This window comes from Coregonus clupeaformis, unplaced genomic scaffold (genome assembly GCF_020615455.1).
Source record: "Coregonus clupeaformis isolate EN_2021a unplaced genomic scaffold, ASM2061545v1 scaf0632, whole genome shotgun sequence".
Taxonomy (NCBI): Eukaryota; Metazoa; Chordata; class Actinopteri; order Salmoniformes; family Salmonidae; genus Coregonus; species Coregonus clupeaformis.
Window position 1 is genome coordinate 106,311 of NW_025534087.1, and position 24,496 is coordinate 130,806.

The 24,496-nt window shown below is 45.5% G+C and overlaps 1 pseudogene; it reads left to right on the plus strand.

Annotated features, from left to right (window-relative positions):
* The first annotated feature begins 6,006 nt into the window (after positions 1–6,006).
* Positions 6,007–24,487, plus strand: LOC121547131 (annotated as a pseudogene).
* Positions 24,488–24,496: the final 9 nt, after the last annotated feature.

The window sequence follows — 24,496 nt, forward strand, 5'->3', positions numbered from 1 at the left end:
GATTCTAGGACAACTTTATGGAGCATAAATAAACATTATAGCTTTGCCAGTTTTACCCCCAACATCTGAAAAATAATGTATTTGGACTTTCCACTGAAAACAAACAATGACCTGAAAATGTTCTAAAAATCAATGAATGAATGGAACCATATATTTGTCTCTACATTTTGAAGGAAGTTTCTAACTAGCATTAGCGCTATGAAGTCTATAGTAACTGCTAGCATGCCATAGACTTCCAGTCATTGTGCTAACGCTAGTTGGCATTGGCTCCCAAAACTACTACAAACTTCCTTCATACAGGATGCAGAGACATTAAAATGGTGTCCATGAGTTCATCTGTGTCAAGGATGTAGTAGGTGGGTGTGGTGGTGGAATCAGGCGCAGGACGCAGAAGTATATTCCAAAGACTTTAGTGAAAATACTCACAGTACAAACACTAAATAGCCCGAAGGCGAAACTCTGCACGCAGGCAAAACAAAATACGCGCGCACAAACAGGTGCGACGAAAACACTCCAAAATATGGAGGAACAGCTCAACCGAGCAAAATGCACAATGCGTCTGGCAACAACCAAGACAGTGGAAACAATAACACACAACACTAGGCAAAACACAACGAGAACTTATAGGACACTAATTACACTAAACGAGAAACAGGTGTACAACAATCAGACAAAAGCAAACGAACACAGAAACATTCAACGGTGGCAGCTAGTATTTCGGAGACGACGAACGCCGAAGCCTGCCCGAGCAAGGAAGAGAGGCAGCCAAGGCCGAAACCGTGACAGTACCCCCCCCTTGACGCGCGGCTCCAGACGTGCGCCGACTCCGGCCTCGGGGACGACCAGGAGGACGCGGAGCAGGGCGCGTCGGGTGCCCACGATGGAATTCCGTCAGGAGAGACGGGTCCAAAACGTCTCTCCTCGGCACCGGACCGTACCCCTCCCACTCCACTAGATACTGGAGACCCCCCATCCGACGTCTCGAATCCAAGATGGACTTCACGGAGTACGCCGGTGCCCCCTCGATGTCCAATGGGGGCGGAGGAGTCTCCCTGATCTCACTTTCCTGGAGTGGGCCAGCTACCACCGGCCTGAGAAGAGACACATGGAACGAGGGGTTAATACTTTTATTTTCAACGGGTAGTTGTAATTTGTAACACACCTCGTTCAACCTTCTCAGGACTTTAAATGGCCCTACAAACCGCCGACCCAGTTTCCGACAGGGCAGGCGGAGGGGCAGGTTTCTGGTAGAGAGCCAGACTCGATCACCAGGTGCGTACACCGGTCCCTCACTGCGGTGGAGATCGGCGCTCGCCTTCTGACGTCGGAGGGCCCGCTGCAGGTGGACGTGTGCAGCGTTCCATGTCTCCTCCGAGCGCCGCGCCCACTCATCCACCGCAGGAGCCTCGATCTGGCTCTGCTGCCAAGGTGCCAGAACCCGCTGGTAACCTAGCACACATTGAAAAGGGGTTAGGTTAGTGGAGGAATGGCGTAGGGAATTCTGGGCCATCTCGGCCCAGGGAACGTACCTTGCCCACTCCTCCGGCCGGTCCTGGCAGTATGTTCTAAGAAACCTACCCACATCCTGGTTCACGCGTTCCACCTGCCCATTACTCTCCGGGTGGTAACCCGAGGTGAGGCTCACCGAGACCCCCAACCGCTCCATAAAGGCTCTCCAGACCCTGGAGGTAAATTGGGGACCCCGATCAGACACAATATCCTCGGGTACCCCGTAGTGCCGGAACACATGGGTGAATAGTGCTTGGCGGTTTGCAGGGCAGTAGGAAGGCCCGGCATGGGGAGCAAACGACAGGCCTTAGAAAACCGGTCCACAACGACCAGTATAGTGGTGTTACCCTGTGAAGGAGGAAGGTCAGTAAGGAAATCCACCGAGAGGTGAGACCATGGTCGTTGTGGAACGGGCAGGGGTAGTAACTTACCCCTAGGCAGATGTCTAGGCGCCTTACACTGGGCGCACACCGAGCAGGAGGAAACATAAACCCTCACATCCTTCGCCAACGTGGGCCACCAGTACTTGGCACTAAGACAGTGCACTGTCCGGCCGATACCAGGATGTCCAGAGGAGGGTGACGTGTGAGCCCAATAGATCAATCGATCCCGAACCTCGAGCGGAACGTACTTCCGACCCTCAGGGCATTGCGGTGGACTAGGGTCGGTGCGTAACGCCCGCTCGAGTTCAGCATCGACCTCCCACACTACCGGTGCCACCAGACACGACTCCGGCAGTATGGGAGTGGGCTCCACGGACCTCTCCTCCGTGTCATACCGCCGAGACAGCGCATCTGCCTTACCGTTCTGTGACCCAGGGATGTACGTGATCTTAAATGTAAACCTGGTCAAGAACATATCTCATCTTGCCTGGCGAGGGTTCAGCCTCCTCGCTGCCCGGATGTACTCCAGGTTACGGTGGTCCGTCAAAATGAGGAAAGGGTGTTGAGCCCCCTCAAGCCAGTGCCTCCACACCTTTAGGGCCTGTACCACGGCTAACAGCTCCCTGTCCCCTACGTCATAGTTCCGCTCCTCCGGACTGAGCTTCTTAGAATAAAAAGCACAGGGGCGGAGTTTAGGTGGCGCGCCAGACCGTTGTGAAAGCACGGCTCCTAGACCGGCCTCTGACGCGTCCACCTCTACCTGGAATGGCAAAGAGGGATCCGGATGCGCCAGCACCGGGGCCGAGGTAAACAGGTCCTTCAGCCTCCCAAACGCCCTGTCCGCCTCGGCCGACCACTGCAGACACACCGGACCCCCCTTCAAAAGAGACGTGATGGGAGCTGCCACCTGTCCAAAACCCCGGATGAACCTCCGGTAGTAATTCGCAAACCCCAAAAACTGCTGCACCTCCTTCACAGTGGTTGGAGTTTGCCAATTACGCACGGCCGACACCCGGTCTACCTCCATCTTCACCCCTGACGCAGACAACTGATACCCCAAAAAGGAGACCGACTCCTGGAAAAACAGACACTTCTCTGCCTTAACATACAGGTCGTGCTCCACCAGCCTCCGCAACACTCTGCGCACCAGGGCCACATGCTCGACACGGGTAGGCGAGTACACGAGAATGTCATCTATGTACACAACCACCCCCTGCCCCTGCATGTCCCTGAAGATCTCATCCACGAATGATTGGAAAACTGACGGAGCGTTCATCAACCCGTATGGCATGACCATTTACTCGTAATGGCCCGAGGTGGTACTAAAGGCTGTCTTCCATTCATCGCCCTCCCTGATGCGTACCAAGTTGTACGCGCTCCTGAGATCTAATTTAGTGAAGAAACGCGCCCCATGCAATGACTCAGTCATGGTCGCAATCAGCGGGAGTGGATAACTGTACTTCACCGTAATCTGATTGAGACCACGATAATCGATGCACGGGCGTAAACCACCATCCTTTTTCTTCACAAAAAAGAAACTCGAGGACGCAGGGGAAGTGGAAGGCCGTATGTATCCTTGTCTCAGAGATTCGTCTATGTAAGTCTCCATAGCTTTCTTCTCCTCCTGAGACAGAGGATACACATGGCTCCGTGGGAGCGCAGCTCCTGCCTGGAGGTCTATCGCACAATCTCCCTGCCTATGGGGCGGCAACCGCGTCGCCCTCGACTTACTAAATGCAATAGCCAAATCCCCATACTCAGGAGGAACGTGCAATGCGGGCACCTGGTTTGGACTCTCCACCGAGGTAGCCCCTACGGAAACGCCCAAACATCGACCCACACACTGGGCAGACCACTCCATCAGAGCTCTCTCCCGCCACGAAATAAATGGGTTGTGGGTACTTAACCAGGGCATGCCCAGCACCACCGGATAACCAGGCGAGTCGATTAGAAATAACTGAATCATCTCCTGATGACCCCCCTGCGCACAACATCCTAAGTGGCGCAGTGACCTCCCTGATCAAGCCCGCACCCAACGGACGGCTATATAGGGCATGAATGGGGAAAGGGACATCAACAGGGAGAAGGGGAATCCCTAAGGCTAAACAAAACTTCTTATCAACAAAGTTCCCAGCTGCGCCTGAATCTACCAGCGCCTTATGCTGGGAATGAGGTGCTACCTGTGGAAAACGCACAGGTATACAGAAATGTGCAACAGAGAGCTCTGGGTGAGTGGGGCGCCTACTCACCTGGAAGGAATCCCCAGTGCGGGACCTGTCGTTGTCTCCCCTAGGAGGCCATCCCCAGCACCTAGCCGCGGTGTGTCCTCCCCGACCACAGTTGGTGCAGGAGATGGACCCCCCTTGTAAGCCGACCCCTCCTCTCTCTAGCGCCAGCGCCCCGAGCTCCATGGGGCACGGCTCGGAGGCGCTGGAGGGTGAAATGGACGGACCCCCTCGGAACGTCCGCGGGTAGCTAGTAGGTTATCCAGCCTGATGGACATGTCGACCAACTGGTCGAACGAGAGGCTGGTGTCCCTACAGGCCAGCTCCCGACGGACGTCCTCGCGAAGACTACATCGGTAGTGATCGATGAGAGCCCGCTCATTCCACCCTGCATCCGCCGCTAGAGTGCGGAATTCAAGGGCGAACTCCTGGGCACTCCTCCTCCCCTGCCGGAGGAAGACCAGACGCTCCCCCGCCGCTTTCCCCTCCGGAGGATGGTCAAACACCGCCCTGAAGCGGCGGGAGAACTCGTCGTAGGTGATGGTGTCCGCGTCGATCCTCCTCCACTCCGCGTTGGCCCATTCCAACGCCTTCCCGGAAAGGCAGGAGATCAGGGCGGACACGCTCTCATGTCCCGAGGGCGCCGGGTGCACGGTGGCCAGGTACAGCTCCACCTGGCGAAGGAATCCCTGACACCCGGCCGCGGTCCCGTCGTAGGCTCTCGGGAGCGAGAGTCGAACTCCCCTGGGTTCCGGAGCGGGAACGGGCTGACTGGCCGATGGTGCTGGCAGAGAGGATGGCGGTGGAGGCGTTCCCCAACCTCGGATGGTGGTGATCACCTCCTGCAGGGCGGACCCCATCTGCAGGATCTGGTCACTCTGTTCCCGGACCTTTTCCTCCAGCGTCGCCTGGGCTGCTGCGGCTCCTGCTGATTCCATACTTGAAAGTGTGTTATTCTGTCAAGGATGTAGTAGGTGGGTGTGGTGGTGGAATCAGGCACAGGACGCAGAAGTATATTCCAAAGACTTTAGTGAAAATACTCACAGTACAAACACTAAATAGCCCGAAGGCGAAACTCCGCACGCAGGCGAAACAAAATACGCGCGCACAAACAGGTGCGACGAAAACACTCCAAAATATGGAGGAACAGCTCAACCGAGCAAAATGCACAATGCGTCTGGCAACAACCAAGACAGTGGAAACAATAACACACAACACTAGGCAAAACACAACGAGAACTTATAGGACACTAATTACACTAAACGAGAAACAGGTGTACAACAATCAGACAAAAGCAAACGAACACAGAAACATTCAACGGTGGCAGCTAGTATTCCGGAGACGATGAACGCCGAAGCCTGCCCGAGCAAGGAAGAGAGGCAGCCTCGGCCGAAACCGTGACATCTGACTCTGGGGAAATAGATAAAGGGCTTCATTGCCTAAATCCCAAAGAATCCCTTTAAATTGAGTTTTTCAGTGATTGCAATTATTAATTTTTGCATTTACATTTACATTGTAATCATTTAGCAGACACTCTTATCCAGAGCGAATTTCAATTATTGCAAAATGTGAATCACAATAAAAAAAAAATGGTATAGAAAAGTATTTAGTATTTTGAAATGTTTAGTTCAGCCCAGTGTGATTCAAATGACAAAATACTCAGAAGTAATTAAAATACGTATTTCAAATAGATGTAAGAGAAATACTGAACATCTCTGGCTACTACCCAACACTCTGTCACACTTCCTTATCAAAGAAAACACACCCCCTCTACATACAGAGTACACAGTCAAGAGGAAGCCACTCCCTGTCCTCTGGTGTAGAGTTCCTTGAAACAGAAAGTAATCTTTGACACTGCCATTGCTTAACCTACGGGAGAGAGCACCAAAATGGCAGAGAATCAGGAACTGTCCTGTTGCTCCATCTGTCTGGATCCACTGAAGGATCCGGTGACTACTGCCTGTGGACACAGCTACTGTATGGGCTGTATTAAAGAAAGCTGGGATCAGGATGATCTGAAAGGTGTCTATAGCTGTCCTCAGTGCAGAGAGACCTTCACTCCAAGGCCTAATCTGAAGAAAAATAACATGTTGGCTGAGTTGGTGGAGAAACTGAAGAAGACAGGACTCCAGGCTGCTTCCCCTCCTAGTCTGTGCTACGCTGGACCTGGAGATGTGGCGTGTGATGTCTGCACTGGGACCAGAAAGCAGAAAGCCCTCATGTCCTGTCTGGTGTGTCTGGCCTCTTACTGTGAGACTCACCTCCAACCTCACTATGAATTTCCTGCTTTCAAGAAGCACAAGCTGGTCAAAGCCACCGCACAACTACAGGAGAAGATCTGCTCTCATCATGACAAACTGCTGGAGGTTTACTGTCGTACCAATCAGCAGTGTATCTGTTATCAGTGTGTAATGGATGAACATTAAGGCCATGATACAGTGTCAGCTGCAGCAGAGAGGACTGAGAAACAGGTAAGACCAGAACTACTTGTTGGTGACTGTCTGATAAACAAAGAATTAAAGATACAGTAGGAACTAAGGCTGTTTGAATATGAGATCATTCAAATTAAATCAATCCTCTGCAGAATAAATATGAACACAAACCTTGAGTATATTGATTTTGATCCAAATGTATCACCATTTTCTAAAGTCAAACACTATTATCATTCTGAATGCCCTTTTATAAGTCCAAAGTTCAGCCTTAACCCTTTGATACGTGTACGCCTACCATAAAAAATATCATCTTTCACATAGCAAGATAAACAAATATAATATTGGAAAGTGACTTCCTCAAGATTATAGACCTTCCTCTCTATGTGCCCTATGTCACATTACTATACTATTGATCTAGTGGACAAATAAAGCTTGATAGCTCATTGAAGAGTGATTCTCCACAGAGGCAGCTGGGGATGAGTCAGCAGAAGGTCCAGCAGAGATTCCAGGAGAGAGAGAAGAAGCTGAAGGAGCTCAAACAGGCTGTGGAGTCTCTCAAGGTTAGTATTGTTGACCAGAGGAGAGGCATCATTTCACTTCTCTCCTCCAGTCAGAGAGAGAGAGATGCCCCTATCCAATCCCACTGTTGGGAACAGGCTGTCTGGACCCCTTTCAGAGAATAGACTGATTAATGTAACTGACGGGTTATGAACCCGGGTCTACTGTGGGAGAAACCATCATCTTGACAAAAAGGACATTCCCTATTGTTCTGACTGATTTAAAGTCGCAAGCGGCTCTACCTCTTCACATAACCATGAGTAACCATGAGCGACTCATGTCTGCTATACATTAACAGGGAGCTCTCTCTCTCGATTCAATAAAATGAATTTATTGGCATTGGAAACATATGTAACATTACCAAAGCAAGTGAAATAAATAATAAACAAATCAGAAATTAACAGTAAACATTACACTCACAAAAGTTTCAAAGTAATAGAGACATTTCAAATGTTATAACTCAAGTGCAAACAGAGTGAGCCGTGCACCAGACCGAGTTCTGGAGGTGAAATAGAAATGAATGAGGGAGAGTTAAGTGAGGTAGAAGGTGTGGTGAAGAGCTCGGAACCAGAGCCTGGCATCAATGGACATGATAAAGAAGAATCTGGTGCAGTAGGAGTTACATTGTAGGACAAAGTGGATCCATACCTTTTGGCAGATCCATTTGTGGTTTCAGGGTGGGTGGGAAAGGAGTTGGGTGCAGTTGAATCAGTGAAGGTAACCTGTAGTGGACTTGTGATATTTGTTTGTGTTTCTTCTGACCAGAGGGAGTGGGCGCTCCGTGTTACGCAACTTGGGTCAAGATCTGTTTCTTGCTTTGCTCTTAGGAACAGGGCACCATTGAAAGGAGTGATTTCTGGGGTAGCGTTAAGTGTAGAAGTGGAGCAATTAAGGTTGAAGACTGCTGGTGTTTGTGATTCCCGCCGTTTGGTGCAACACAGACCCGGTGGTGAGCGTGGTGAAACAGAGGAGTCAGTCCTTTTGAGTTATGAGTCTTTAACCGACAAAGTCATGTTAGGATATATCAGTTATCCTGTTAGAGCTTTTGTGGCGAATCCACTGCTTTGTTTCAGGTGCAACGTTTAAGGTCATGTTGCAGCAGTTTGTAGGAGGGAGATTCCAAGATGTGGGAAGTGTGCAGGAGGGCATGGGATAGAGGATTGTGTAGTTTTGGTGGATAAAGTTGTGTGTGTCAACTGTTGGGATGCCCATGTTGCTGGGGATCTGAAGTGTCTGGTGCGAGAGAGGCAGGTTGAGGTGGCTAGAGTCAGAGTAGTGCAGAAGGTGTCGTATGCTGAGGCAGTGAAGGAAGTAGAGGAGGATGGGTCAAGGGTGAGAGATCCTGAGAGGATCCCTGTGAGTAGTAGATCTGTGCCAGCACAGAGGGATAGGCCAACGAGTGATATATGCTTTAGTAAAGTTAGCTTCTTAGCGTTCATAGCAATGGTTATCAACTGTACTGCAGAAATGGAACGTAAATCACAGAAAATAGATGTTGTGGTGGCAGCTGCAGAGAAGTATTTGGGCATACAAGATTAGACTTCAGAAGAGTTACAGGGTGTGTTGAGTGGTGGTGTCCCGTCCTCCCAGGCCGTTGGCATGGTGCAGGAGCAGATAGGGTCAAAGTAGTGGAATAGGGTAGTGGGTATTTAATGAGTGTTTGGTTAGTTGGAAGGTTTTTTATTAAATGTTCCTTTCCCCTTTTCCCATTTTGTATCACAAAGTAAAATAGATTCATATTATAGTCCAGTTGGGGACGTTAATGCAACATATTGGATGCCAACCGCCGTTAAACTCCAAAGAAGAAGAAACTTTATATTATGGCAATGTACAGTGTTGTAACGATGTCTCTGCCTCTCTCATTCCATCACTTTTGCAGTAGTTGGTTGTGTGGGTCTCTGTCACCACCCCATTCATAACCAATCGTTGATGGATATTTATAGAGCTCTGATCAGGACGACAATTGATTACGGGTGTATAGTTTATCGAACAAGGCAAAACTTGGCTTCAGAAGCTGGACAGAATCCAGTATATAGCTTTAAGGATATGTATTGGTGCATTTAAATCAACATCTGTATGTGCCTTACTGGTGGAGGCAGGAGAGATGCCTTTGGATATACAGCGTAAAAAATGGTCATTATCTTATTGGGTTGAAAGGCTGTGAGGTTGAGCATCCCACTGCTACTGTTCTAGATGACTGTTGGGAATATACTAGTAGAGAAGGCAGTGGTTTTGGTTGGACAGTTGGAAAGCTTGCTGATGAGAGTGGTTTGAGGGAGTTGGAGGTTGGCCCTTCTGTGGTGATAGGGGATGTTCCTCCATGGTTACTCCCAGACCCTGTTGTTGATCTAACCTTGGTAGAGAAAAGGAAAGATTGGTCAGAAGTCAGTGATATAGAGAAACTGGTTGACAATTACATTGGTAAAAGTTTTTATGCTTTTTTAATGCTTTTCACAGATGGATCCAAGGAGCCAGATAGTGGGCTCACAGGAGCAGGCGTTTACGTTCCTGAATTTGATGTGCAGATATGTAGAAGACATACTGTCAGTATACTCAGGTGAACTGTTGGTGATAATAGTTGCCCTCCAGTGGGTGGAGGACGTACAACCTGTTAGAATTATAGTATGGTCAGATTCTCTGTCTGTATTGAATAGTTTATCATCTGGTAAATCTAATAGGAGTGACCTACTATTGGAGGTATTAATGTTATTATGGAGAATTTAGAGAACGGGTTTAGTAGTGAGATTCTGCTGCGACCCAGCACATTCGGGTGTGGAAGGGAATGAAATTGTAGACCAGTTAGCTAAAAGAGCTTTGAAACGAGATATAATTTATATTAATGTTCCACTGGGTAGAGGTGAGGCCAAATGTAAGATCAGAGCCATTTTGATAGATGTGTGACAGAAGAGATGGTACTCTGAGCACAAGGGCCGGCATTTATATGAATAGTTTACAGTTTTACAGAAAGGTCGATGGACCAAGATTCAAAGGTCAGATTAGGAAGGAAGAGGTGGTGTTTACTCGATTGTGCTTAGGACATTGTACATTGAACTCGTCATTATATCTGGTTGGCAAGCATGGGAATGGTTTGTGTCTGGAGGGTACGGTCGATGAAACGGTGGAACATGTGTTGTTATATTGTTGTAAGTATGTTGAAGAGAGGGAAAGATTGAAGTGTAGGGTCATTGAGGTTGGACGGGGTTGGGGGGGTTTGGAAGGGATTTTGGGGATGGGGGAGGGTCTATTAGAAGTTAGTAGGGCTCTTCTTTATTTTCTCAGAAGTACTGAGTTAGGTAGGAGGATTTAGAAATGTTGTAAACCGTGATTGACCACACACTCCAGCACAGTAGCTGGCGGCATGCACCTTTAACGTTGGTTTGTGGACCGCCATTATATCATAGAAGAAGAAGTAGGTTGTGTGAGAGATTTGTGGTTCTTGAGGAGGGCTACTATTCTTTTGGTTCTTGCGTTTTTTCAAAATATATTTTCTGATGGTGGAGGGTTTGTTTATTGGTTTCCACTGTTTATCGTTTAGAGTTGAGGGGGGAGTAAGGGTAGTTTGTTAGGGCGACGTGATGGCCTCTACCGAGTGGAGAAGAAATGCTGTCGCTTCGGGTGCGTTCCGAAGAAAGGTGTGGAGGAAGTTTTGCTCATGGTCGGCGAACAGGTTGGAGCGGAACATCTGCACTCTGCATCCAGAATGAACAAGGCGGTGGTTGTGTTAATGAAAAAGGTTTGTCTTGTTGCGAGTGGGATTTTTGTGAGGGGTGTGTTGGTGCAGATTTCGCCTCTTTCGATAAGAGTTGTGGTGGCTAATCTGCCTCCGTTTATTACTTACGAACAGACCGCAAGTAGTTGGTTAGTTTTGGTAAATTTGAAAGTGGTTTTCGTGTGCTCTCGGCTGGTTGCCAAGCGGAATCCGTTAAACATGTCTCTTTTCGTAGACAAGTGTTTGTTTCTTAACAAACTTCAAGGTTACGCAGGGGAGGGGTGGAACGCAGGGTTTGCTAGCACAGATAGTTTTGGGTGTTTCTAGTGTGGGGATGTAGGGCATAATGTTAGTGCAGACAAGCGCGACCAGCCGGCAGCGGGGGCTAGGACTAGGCTGGACACAATACATTTTGAACACCTTTTTCTGATAAAACTACTTAATTGCATCCGCCATGGAGCCCAGTTTCATAATATTACCATATGTCCCAGATGCTTGCCGTAGGTTAGAAATAATAGGGCATGTTTCACCCTGCCAGCTCCTATTAGTTGTATTGAACTCTGTGGCACCAACTCGCCTAATGAAAGTTATATTCCCAGCCCATTGTTCTGGGTCACAATGCCAGCTTCACTATGGTTGGTAATGAGACCAGCCCGTATTAACATTGTAGCTTTACCTCAGGTAACTTATTATTAACAAGGTTATGACTACTTGGTGAGCAAACTCACTGTTCACCTGGTTACACCTTGTGGTGACCTACAGTGCTACATATGGTTGGCACATAGCAATCAAACAATTAACATTTTCTGGTCACAGTTAATCATATTTTCTTTCAGAAAAAGGTGTATAACCTAAACAAAACGCATGTCCGTCCTCTTTTTCTAGATGTGGCCGATTTAAACAGCCAGAATAAATTTTTTCAATTAAGAAATAACCTTTTAAATTTTTTTTTTACATTTATTGTTTCTATATTACTGCTGGGTAATTTGATATGCGTCGAAATCTGTAAGTTCGTAGGCATTGAATTGAGCGAATTGTCACGCTCTGGCTCCGGGACTGTGTATTTTGAGCCAGGGTGTGTTCATTTGGTTGTGTTTGGGATTGGTTGTGTTGTATTTGGTTGTGTTTCCTTGTTTGGTCGTGTGACTCCCAATCAGTGGTAACGAGTGTCAGCTGTCGGCTCGTTATCTCTGATTGGGAGCCATATATAAACTGTCAGTGTTCACCTTAGTGTTGTGGGTTTTTGTTCCTTGTCAGTCTTTGTAACTGAGGACTTCACGATTCGTCATTGTTTGTTGTTTTTGTAGTGAGTACTTTAATTTAAGAAAGTCATGTTCGCTCAACGCGCTGCGCTTTGGTCTCCCTCATTAGACGATCGTGACAGAAAAACCCACCTTAACCAGATCAAGCAGCATGAAGAAGAGAGAGGATGGACTTGGGAGCAGTTGAGTAGGAGTCTCGACTGGGCCAAGCCAAGAGAAGAGGAGAGAGGTTGGACTTTGGAGCAGTGGGGTGATAGTCTGGCGAGAACGATGGAGGCCTGGTCCACGAAGAGGAGAGAACCCCAGAAAATTTTTAGGGGGGGCTCACGACGTCGGACCAGCAGGAGGCCGCGATAGAGCGGTCCCGTGGGTTGCCGGAGGAGGCCGTCGGGTTACGGGGGCCACTGGTCGAAGAGGGGATGGAGGAAGTAGAGGCATGGCGAGAGGTACTGGCGTGTGTTGCCAGTCCGGTCCGGCCCGTTCCAGATCCCGGTGTAGGGCCAGTGGTGTGTGTCCCCAGTACAGTCCGGCCCATCCAAGCTCCCCGCACCAAGCCAGTGGTGTGCGTCGTCAGCCCTGTCCGGCCCGTTCCTGCTCTCCGCACCAAGTCTATGGTGCGTTTCGTCAGCCCTGTCCGGCCCGTTCCTGCTCTCCGCACCAGGTCTGTGGTGCGCGTCGCCAGCCCAGTCCGGCCCATCCAAGCTCCCCGCACCAGGTCAGTGGTGCGCGTCGCCAGCCCTGTCCGGCCCGTGCCTGCTCTCCGCACCAAGTCTATGGTGCGTTTCGTCAGCCCTGTCCGGCCTGTTCCTGCCACTCGCACCAAGTCAAGGGTGCGAGTCGTCAGCCGGATTCAGCCCATTCCTGCTACTCGCACCAAGCCAAGGGTGCGAGTCATCAAAAGGATTCAGCCCATTCCTGCTACTCGCACCAAGCCAAGGGTGCGAGTCGTCAGCCGGATTCAGCCCATTCCTGCTACTCGCACCAAGCCTGGGATGCGAGTCTTCAGCCTGGTGAGGCCTGTTCCGGCTCCACGCACCATGCAAAGGGTGCGTATCGTCTGCCAGGTCCGGTCCATTCCTGCCTCACGCGCCAAGCCAGGGGTGCGCGTCGGCAGTCCTGATCCAGCTAACTGGGTCAGATCGGACTGGGGGCACTACGGGGGGATTGTAGTAGGGTGGTGGTCAAGCCCGGAGCCGGAGCCGCCTCCGAGGAGCAATACCCACCCAGCCCTTCCCTATTTGGGGTGTAGGCGCGGTCGGAGTCCGCGCCTTTAGGGGGGGGTACTGTCACGCTCTGGCTCCGGGACTGTGTATTTTGAGCCAGGGTGTGTTCATTTGGTTGTGTTTGGGATTGGTTGTGTTGTATTTGGTTGTGTTTCCTTGTTTGGTCGTGTGACTCCCAATCAGTGGTAACGAGTGTCAGCTGTCGGCTCGTTATCTCTGATTGGGAGCCATATTTAAACTGTCAGTGTTCACCTTAGTGTTGTGGGTTTTTGTTCCTTGTCAGTCTTTGTAACTGAGGACTTCACGATTCGTCATTGTTTGTTGTTTTTGTAGTGAGTACTTTAATTTAATAAAGTCATGTTCGCTCAACGCGCTGCGCTTTGGTCTCCCTCATTAGACGATCGTGACACGAATGCTGCGCAGGTTCACTGAGTTGTAAACTAAATGGATAGGTGTAGTGTCGTATCGGGTGAATGGTGGCAATTATTGCTGTCAACAAAGAGTCCGCTTAGGCTGCACCGTGTTTTAGAGGCTTTTATTAATATCCCACGGTTACAGCATAAGTGACAGATGTCATGACATCCGGAGAGCGACGCCTCAGAATGGCCGCTCTGCCCTCTCCTTCGTTTTTCCCCCAGTATATATAATCTCCCCAAGATGTGGGTGGCTCCCTCTACTGTCCAATCCCCTGTCTACAACACACTTCCTGTCTGTTGTATGTGGCGTTACACTAAAACATTCCCTCTTGATACTAAAATCAACATTCTTTCAGTTCCACTTAAAAACATTTAACAAAGGCATAATCCCAATACACGACATATCCCCCCTTCGAGACGAACTAAAAGTCTCGAAAACAAACAGAATAGGATTATGACAAGTAACAATTTATCTTATTGAGTATCTTTAACATTAAACCTAAAAACATTCTCCTCTAGAGTGTAAATACCTTTCTATGAAATATGAACAACTGTTTATGAATGTGAATACATTACTATGAAATATGAACAAATCTTTATGGAGTGTAAGAGCGAAAAACTGTCCGGCAGCCATCTTTTCAGATATCCATCCATCAATCAAGACAGTAAAATTCTCTCACGGTCCCTCTGCCCCAGGAAACCACCACGGTACTCCAGATAAACTCATAAACAATGTAAATGCATTTGAAACTATGATGCAATTAAATACATTTTACATTTACATTTTAGTCATTTAGCAGACGCTCTTATCCAGAGCGACTTACAGTTAGTTAGTCAAATACACATGTAAGCCCCTTCAAACAAAATCCTATCCAAAAAATATCCACTCTAAGGCTGGTCAACCCATTGGACCCTATAGTGGACCTCTCCCTGCCTAGACTCCCTGTCCCTAAGCATTCACGAAATAAACAAAAACATCTAAGTTCCTCACATGTATTCAATAACATCAAACATCATTCTACAAAAATCAATACCTAAGAATATGACACAATTATGTATTACACATGCAAATATGTCTATATTTCATTGCAGACACTGGAATGTAGTCCACTACACTTCATCTCCCCGTAGTCTCCTCTTCCAATGGACTGTTGATGATGGAATCGGAATCTTTCCACACCCTCCTTGTTCCATCTCCTCCAGTCATTCTCCTTTCATATTGTCCTTTCACATTGTCCTTGTTTGAGTATTTCAATCTCCACATGTCCCCCAAATGCTTCTGGAAGAAAAGGAAAGACCAAACAGTATCTTTTGCAAAACAAACACTTTCAAATTAAACATCAATATCAACTAAGAATATAAAAATGATATATAAATGATGTATGAATCACATTAACTGATAGAATAATGAACTAGGATAATTATTCATTCATACACTTCCCCCCTTTGATTCATAAAATCATACCAACATCACCCTAATATTTAAAAAAAAAATTTGAAAAATTATCAAATTATCAAAAATGATATTTATCTATTCAGTTCTACTTGTCCATCTTCATCCAGATCAGGAACAGTCAACACCGGCATCTGAGTGTTGTCTCCAGGCATCACTCTCCAACCTATCTCAATATCATAGCTTTCTCAAAGGTCAGTAACAAATTACAAACCTCACACACAGTGCTATCAAAGCTGCAATTAAAATGTAACCCATCACTGCCCCTACTGGCCTACCTGATCTTGCAACCAAGTCTTCGCTGACTTCCAGCTCCTTCAGATATACCAAATGCATCCCTTATATTCTTTAATGCATATATAACCCTAGTGATAATATCTGAACTATCTGGACTCAAAGTATAACTAACATTATCAATAGGATCTTCCCAAATGTTACACCATACCATGGAAAAAGTCCCCCCTTCTCCCTTAGATTTATCCTTCAATGATAGGCTTGAAGACTATGACATGTCTCCATGTCTCTTTTCATCCTATTTCCAACCCTAGATTTATCTGTGTCCGGTGGTACCCCTCTTTTAATGGTAAAAACCTCATATGGAAGCTTCAACGTTGACATGTAACAACATCCTGTCCATCAATAGGGTAAGAATATATATGCTTTATCACCACAAACCCTCTAAATATCTTTAACATTCCCAATAGTCACATTGTCAGGCAAAAGCTAATCTTTTAACCATCAAAGTCCTGCTGTTCCTACTACCTGGTACATAAAAAGTAACATATTTCTCATTACTACCATTAAGGTCATGCATACCCAAAGTTATCATATAACATCACAATCTGATATTCCCATAAACATACCCCTTACCTCATATGTTTTATTATAACCAAACAACTTTTAGCCCTCAATGGTTACACCTCCAATGTTTCAGGGCTCGCTGTTACCTGATTTTTCTTCCCATCTAACAAATGCATACAAGTTAATTCACTTAACCCAATACCACCTAACCTTAGGCTTAAACAAATGTTTTGACAACGACATTATTTTATCTGTTACTGATTGTTGTTGCTGATACAACAGTCATGACAAAACATAAGATTGACACATACTTGATAGAGGTCGAGCGACTGTCTCTAACATGTTTGTCTGGAATTCTCAACAGACATGGACCCTCAAGATTCCTCACTGATCTTACAGAATGAGCTGCTGGAACCAAAGATTCCTACCTGCCATCTATCTCTAATTTTCACAACAGAAGAATCAAACCCATCCATTTAGTTTCTCTCTTCCCTAACGAGCGATACTGCAGATACCTCTCCTTGTCTGTCATTAAAATCAAAGACCTCATCCTGTACCTCTATGATGAATCTATATTCTCTCTACTACTATCTGCTTTCCTATTTTAACCCTATTCGGACCCCTGAGTCCTTCTTGCTACCCCTTTAATTTCAGAAAAGTTGTTGTCGGTGTCATACTTCCTACATTTGCTATTGCCATCGTATCATTAATCCCTTCCAAAGTTACCATTAAAGTAGTTGATTTAGTTGATGTATCAACCTTAATTACTTCTAGTGCGAAAGTTCCCGTTATCCTCTGTGTATTATCTACTGTTGGAGTGGCTACTGTAATCTACTCCTCCTGAACTCCCTCAATGACTGTGGAGGCTACAACAGACCTCAACTCTTCCATTATAAGCGTTACTTTATGAATTACATAGCCTTTTAACCAATATTCTTAACCGGAACAAATTTTAATGCTTGCACTAGATAAGTACACATATTCTCCCTAATCTTCTCTTATCATTACGCAACATAAGTGAACAGTCACTCATAACCCTCTTCCAAACTATACCTCCTTTGATTAGGTGCAACAGCTTCTACTCTTGGTCCTGATAACAATACTTCTTCTCCATAATTATCTCTCCATGTGGGAGGAACGTCCCCATCCTAACCCCAATAAGTATTTTCCCTAAAATTGGTGAACTCTTTGCTTGTACTTCCATCTATCACCACTAGTGTCAAATGACGTAAATGTAACTTACATTCACTCTCTCTTCCTACTCTAAACACTAACTTTCAAACTTTTGATTATAAAAAATACACCTACAATTACCTTGATCTTCCTACTCTAAAGTGTCCTTCACCATTGTTCTCTCTCTTACTACTAACTTTGAAACTTAGCTTACTGTCTTAGAGTTCCTTCAACCTAGTTCTCCTAACTTATTTTAATCTAATCTTTTCTCCTAACCTTTAAAAACCTTTTCCCACTGATTTATTCACAAAATCCCTTTACCACCAATTTTTAGGATATGTGATTGGGAAAGTCCCCCTGCTTCTGACTTCTTTACACACAGACTTGGCAAACGACTAAACACCTTTTAGCCTAGCCTGAAATCTCTTGGTGTAAGAATGTAACCCAGAATAACAGTCACCCCTTTTAACGTTATTTTTCAGACAGATTGTCTAATAGGCAGTCTAATAGATTATCATCCTTCCGATGATATTATCTTTTTAAGCAAATATGATTCCCAAAAACCCTACTTTTTAAAATATTTTACCAGACAGCCATTTAGTGTACATCTTATTGTACAATTCAATTCAAACAATGCATCTCTTCCCAACACTGCAATAGGTATATGTTATAATATTAGTATGTCTATTTTAATTTCTCCTTGATTTTTTATAGCATAGCTCAATTGGTTCCCTAAGAGTAATTAACTGTTTTACTACGTCAAATCCCTATCCTAATTAGTTAATTTTACATAGTGAGATGTTTAACCTCTTTAGGCTGAACACAGATAAGTTTTTCCACTATTCACTATCACTTCTCATAGTCCTGTTTTTACTTCAATTGTTAGATATTTTCTCTTCTTCTCTAATCGGTGCTATCAGCTGACACCCCCCTTCGTATCTTCTAGGCACTCTAGAATCTTTAGGGTTCACCTGGAGAACAGGTGATCTTGACTGGCCCCTGTATCTTCCTTAAAAATGTTCTCTGTTGTTTCCTCCTGACTTGTTGCACTCACAGGTAAAGTGACCAATCTGTCCATAATTATAACAGTCTTCTGAAAGTTGCTGGAAGTGTAGCTGAAATCTTCCTCCTCCTTCTAAGCCTTCTCGTCCTCTTCCTCTCCAATTCTGTGTCTGTCCAGAAACTGGCTGTGGATATGGAACATCTGGTACCCCCCTTGGTGGCTGGTACAATTGCATTTGATATTGTTCAGTTGAAGCTGTAACAGTGATTGTTGATTTGGTTCACTCTGATTCTTCATAACCAAAGCTTCTCTTCTCCTTCTTCTTCTCCAATTCTTGGGATCCTTTTCTCAGCAGTTTCTCCTCTTCTGTATCTTTAGCTGTGTTACTTCTTCTAAACTATTTGCTTTATCCAGGCATGATAAACATCGGTCTGTATCTCCTTCTATTTCTTCTGTGCCAGTCCTTGTAGGATAAACTCCTTTTGAATACACAGCACCTTCAGTCTCCTCTTTCTCGCTGTCTTCATCTGAACTCGAATCTCTTGTATCCTTCTTCCCTCTCTTGCCAACTTCCTTCTGATCACAGAGTCATGTCCACCCATGATCTCTTCTCAATCACTCTGATCATCATCGTCCTCATCCAGTTCCATCCTACTTAACCTCACTCTTCTCTTTCAGACATCTCATTTTCTTCCTTCTGGAGTTCTGGATTCATCTTCATTGTCGTTTCTGCTTGTCCTCTATCTATTATTCATCTTCATCTCTGATGCAACAATCACCCTCCTGGATGATCCCTGGAAGCTGAGGATAAACATCCCTAAGCTTTACTTCCTTCTCATAAGGTGGGTGTCTTTTTGCTGAATCCGTATGTGAGAAAGGTGTACTAACTTCTGCCATTAGTTTTCCTATCGCCTTTCCTTCCTTTAGCATTTTCTCTATACCTCTGTTTATCTTATCGCTGGACTATTTTATCAGTTTTTGTTTGAGAATGAAGGGCAACTTTTGTTTCATTTGCCGGATAACCTAGCAATACTTTAGTTAAAGGATTACCATTTTGTATTATATCAACCGGTGTAATGACTTTTTATAGCCTTGATGTCGTTTTTCCCCATTGTAACAACCCTTTTATATTCCTTTATCGTGAATTATTTTATTTTAGACTATATAGCCTATGGCTTCCCCCCTTCAATTATTAATATAACCCAAACAACCCAAAAAAAAATATATATATACATATTTTGGAACTTATCGTTCCTCTCATATGACAGAAGAACAGAGACACAGGAAAATATTTTAGTAGTTAATGCAATCACTGAGTTATCTCAACCATATTCAACATTCCTTCGTTCACCCATTATTCACTCTAAGACTAAACTCAGAACTAAATAGATCGCTCAAAAACATTTTTATTTTATTTTAATCCGTCATTTAATTTAATTCATTATACTCCGTCAACATATATTTACTGTATAAATTCACTACATCTCAACAAATAGTTTCATGTTCAAACACCAGCCGCTTTAAAACTATAAGATTTGTGTTAAAATCTCTCCTCTTTGTGGCTATTTCTCCCCCTGCAGGGTAACCCCACAGACCTATGACCCTTACCCACAATGCCGTGTTTGTAGTTTTAGCACATAACCGCATGTCGTAGTTTTAGCGCCGTAAAATCAAGCGCATGCGCACATCCACTTAACCCATGATTGCCACACCATAGAACGCCAGCGTTCTACCTCCGTTCTCTATTTTACACTTATAGTCAGACAATTACACATAACAGAACTCACATTTGCGTAGAACTCTGATTCCACCCACATACAAACAAGTTTAAGAGGCTTATCCTATCGCAATAGGACCTCTAAGGATATCCGTTAGCATGTAGCACGCAACACAATTAGCATTTAGCCTTAGCATTTAGCATTAGCCGCTATGTATAATATAGCCTGACCCACACTCCAGCATTTAGCATTAACATTAGCCTTAGCCTTTAGCTAACTGCGGCCTACCACACAAATAAACATCCTGCACTGCCCTTATTCCTTTTAACATATTTCCCTACCATTTTGTGCTACCGTGGACTTAATGACAATTCACCGAGAAATTACACCCATGCAAACCCCCCGTCGGACGAAAGTCAAGCAATAATCACAATCAGATACATTTCATTAATCCGAGTTTTCCTTTAAAAAACCCACCGTCTTGCACATTCTATCGTGTAAGCGGATTTGTCGGCCCATTATCTAAAATGGCCCCCCTGGGGTCTTTAAGCGGTACAGTGCCCTAATGAATGCGCATATCTGTTTTAATTGTACACCTTCAATACTTAATTCCTACCGTTTTATGCTCTAAACTTCCAATTACCTGCCGTTTCCAATGGAATAACATTTTAGGCAGCCTCCCAGTCGACAGCAATAACGCCACATGAGGCACATTTCGGTCGTATGGTACACCCCTCCAGTGTACAATCACATAGCATCCAAACTAAGCTGTGAGGAACACTCACCCTTGTCTGGTCATGACTCCAGACCGAGTTAGCTTGAGTTAGCCTGGCGGCTACGAATGAGCAAAGGAGAGATGCAGACCAGCCCCACGTTGGGCGCCATTTGTCGTATCGGGTGAATGGTGGCAATTATTGCTGTCAACAAAGAGTCCGCTTAGGCTGCACCGTGTTTTAGAGGCTTTTATCAATATCCCACGGTTACAGCATAAGTGACAGATGTCATGACATCCGGAGAGCGACGCCTCAGAATGGCCGCTCTGCCCTCTCCTTCGTTTTTCCCCCAGTATATATAATCTCCCCAAGATGTGGGTGGCTCCCTCTACTGTCCAATCCCCTGTCTACAACACACTTCCTGTCTGTTGTATGTGGCATTACACTAAAACATTCCCTCTTGATACTAAAATCAACATTCTTTCAGTTCCACTTAAAAACATTTAACAAAGGCATAATCCCAATACACGACAGTAGCTCATTGATTTATAGATCTGACACAGTTGCTACCTCAGATAATGAGCCTAGCAAGTGTCGTGAATGAGGTATGTAGTACCCACAGAAGGCCACAGGGAGGAGCAAGAGAGCTATAAACCTATTCATTTTCTTTGCTTTAAATACCCTAAACCTAACAATCAATCAATCAAATGTGTTTATAAAGTCAATTTTACATCAGCAGATGTCACAAAGTGCTATACAGAAATTCTAACCCTACTTATAACCTATTTTAGCCTTAACTCTAACCCCTAACCCTAATTCTAGGGTAGGGTAGCCTAGAACACGTTTAGAAACTATTTTAGTAATAATTTTATGTTAGTAAATACCATTATAGTACTAAATAGCATTTATTGTTATTTTTTAAATAAAACCTATGTAACCTTTATTAGTCATTTTATTACAGGTATTATTGCAAGTCAGAACACTTGATAAACAACACATTTGTTTTATTTTTTAAATGTGGTTTGAACTGGGTGTGACCTAGTAACCTCTATGTGAAAGTCCAGCAATTGGCATGTCATAGGTGGGGCAGGTTTGAGACTGATCTCCAGAATTAATAAGAAAAATACACGTTATTTCTCAGCTGCCTCACCAATGTCTTTACGTGAATTAATAACTTTTAATTGCTAAATATTTCCAATAGATGGCTGCATAAGACCACAAAGCATCAGTTATAGGTTACAAGCATAAAATAGCATGCAACCAAAGACTATGTCCTATGATTTTCTAAAAAGGTCACTCATTACTTTACAGTTAGCTATATATCTCGTATTAGGCCTGTGTTGCTTTTGGGAGAGCAACAAAATATTAACTCTAGCAGGTATTGAACACCGGCCAAATAATCACTAGTCAGATGTGCTAACCTCAACCCTAGTAAACATGCATTATGACATCATCTTAATATCTCATATATTCCAGCCCACCAATAAATCATGCAACCATCGCGGTTAGAAAATGTACCTCAACATGCCCCTTGCTTGTGCTAGAAGGCAGAGTGCTCGCTGCCGCTGACGGCACAAGCTTTTTGCGGGGCTTGTTGAGTTGGCTACTTGTTCGAGAAGGCAGAGTGGCTCTGTGCTGGTTGATGAATTTGACAATTAATTTAACTAGAAAAATACATTTTTGTCGACCAGAGGTGACTGAATTGCTGCTGGAAAGAGTCATGGGGGAGGTCCAGGAGGCTCTGCCTGACCCAGTGAGGAGGGGGCTGGAGCAGCCTGAGGAGGGGCCACCACCGTTTCCACCACTGCAAGTGACAGCAGAGACTGGGGACTGGCAGGAGAGTCCGGAGGACTTACTGACTTTTAACACTCTGAGCCTGGGGGAGTTTGAGGAGGTGGGGGGTAAGGTGCTGTACACCCTCAGTGTCAAGGTTAGACACATCAGGAGCTTAGCGGGAGTGAAGGGGCATCAGTGGCAGGGGGTTGTGGGGGCTGAGAGCATGGCAGGGTATAGGTGGAGGGTGCTCTATAAGCTCCCAGTGCTGGAAAGGTCAGGGGTCCTCCAGTGTAGGGTATTACATGGAGCCCTGGACACAAATAGCTGGTTGGCTCGGGTTGACCTGGGAGTTGGGGAGGGTTGTCCGTGTTCTGCAATGACAGACTGTTCATCATGTTTTTTCTGTGTTGCCAGGGTAATGCCATTACTGTTGACGCCTTAGGCTTGAGTTTGAGTTGTACAAAATGATCAACAGTGTGGAGATGTTTCAGGAGGTATGGGGGCTCAGGGGGGCTGTCTGTACGGCTGGAGAGGAGGGGTTGGATGGACGGTTGGAATGTGGTGCTGGATTGTGTATTGTACTGTGGTGTTGGGTACTGGATAATGTGATTGTGTGGAGGTTGTGGTGGCACGCAATGTGCTTTTAGGAGGGGGTGTTAGTGTAATGAGGATGGCTCATTAAAGTAAGACAAGTCAGTCTCTCTCTCTCTCTCTCTCTCTCTCAACAGCGCTCTGCACAGGCAGCAGTGGAGGACAGTGATAAGATCTTTACTGAGCTGATCCGCTCCATTGAGAGAAGGCGCTCTGAGGTGAAGGAGCTGATCAGAGCCCAAGAGAAGGCTCAAGTGAGTCAAGCTGAAGGACTCCTGGAGCAACTGGAGCAGGAGATAGCTGAGCTGAGGAAGAGAAGCACTGAGCTGGAGCAGCTCTCACACACAGAGGATCACATCCATTTCCTCCAGGTAAATAAATTGCCTTGTTACATGTGATATGAAATTAAAACTCTCAATCATTTGGTTCTGCTCTCTCTCTCTCTCCAGAGTCATCAGTCTCTCTCCGGTACCAGTGTATCTTCAGACTTACCCAGCATCGTTGTCCGTCCTCTTCAGTACTTTGGAGATGTGAGTAAGACTGTGTCTGAACTGAGAGAGAAACTAGAAGACTTCCTTAAAGGAGAATGGACCAAGATCTCCACTACAGGTGTGTTGAAAATAATAAGAACATCAACTTTAGACCATTGAAAGTTCCCTACTAGTCATATACATGTGGAATATGGTGTGATGATAACATTCCCTCTCTCTGTGAATGTGTTTGTGTGTCTGTAGTGAATATAGTGGATGTTGTACTGCCTCCAGAGCCCAAGACCAGAGAACAGTTCTTACAATGTGAGTCTCTTTATTCTGAAGTAACTAACAGTCTCTTTTTACTGACACTCCTAACAATCCCTCTAGAAATATATAGCAATAGTAGATCTAATCAAAGACTGGGTATCTATCTGACTCCTCATATTTCTCTGATTTGATCTCTGCTGTGCTCTAATCAAAGACAGGGTAGATACAGTATCTGACTTAACTTATTGTTCTAACTCCCCTCATTGGTCTCTGCTCTGCTCTTCTCCCAGATTCCTGTCAGCTCACACTGGACCCAAACACAGCAGGCAAACACCTCTCTCTGTCTGAAGGGAACAGAAAGGTGACACGTACAGACCAAGTCCAACCATATCCTGTTCATCCAGACAGATTCACAAACTACAGTATGGTTCTGTGTAGAGAGGGTCTGTCTGGACGCTGTTACTGGGAGGTGGAGTGGAGTGGGGGGTGGGTTTATACAGCAGTCTCATATAAAGACATCAGCAGAACAGGGATAGGTGGTGAATTTGGATACAATAACAAGTCCTGGAGTTTAGAGTACTATATGGGTGGTTATTGTTTCAGACACAATAATGTTGGGACTAAAGTATCAGGCCCTCAGTCCTCCAGAGTAGGAGTGTACCTGGATCACAAGGCAGGTACTCTGTCCTTCTACAGTGTCTCTGACACAATGACCCTCCTCCACAGAGTCCAGACCATATTCACTCAGCCCCTCTATCCTGGATTTAGGCTCTCTGGTGCTGCTGAGCTGGTTAAACTGTAGTAGGGTCCA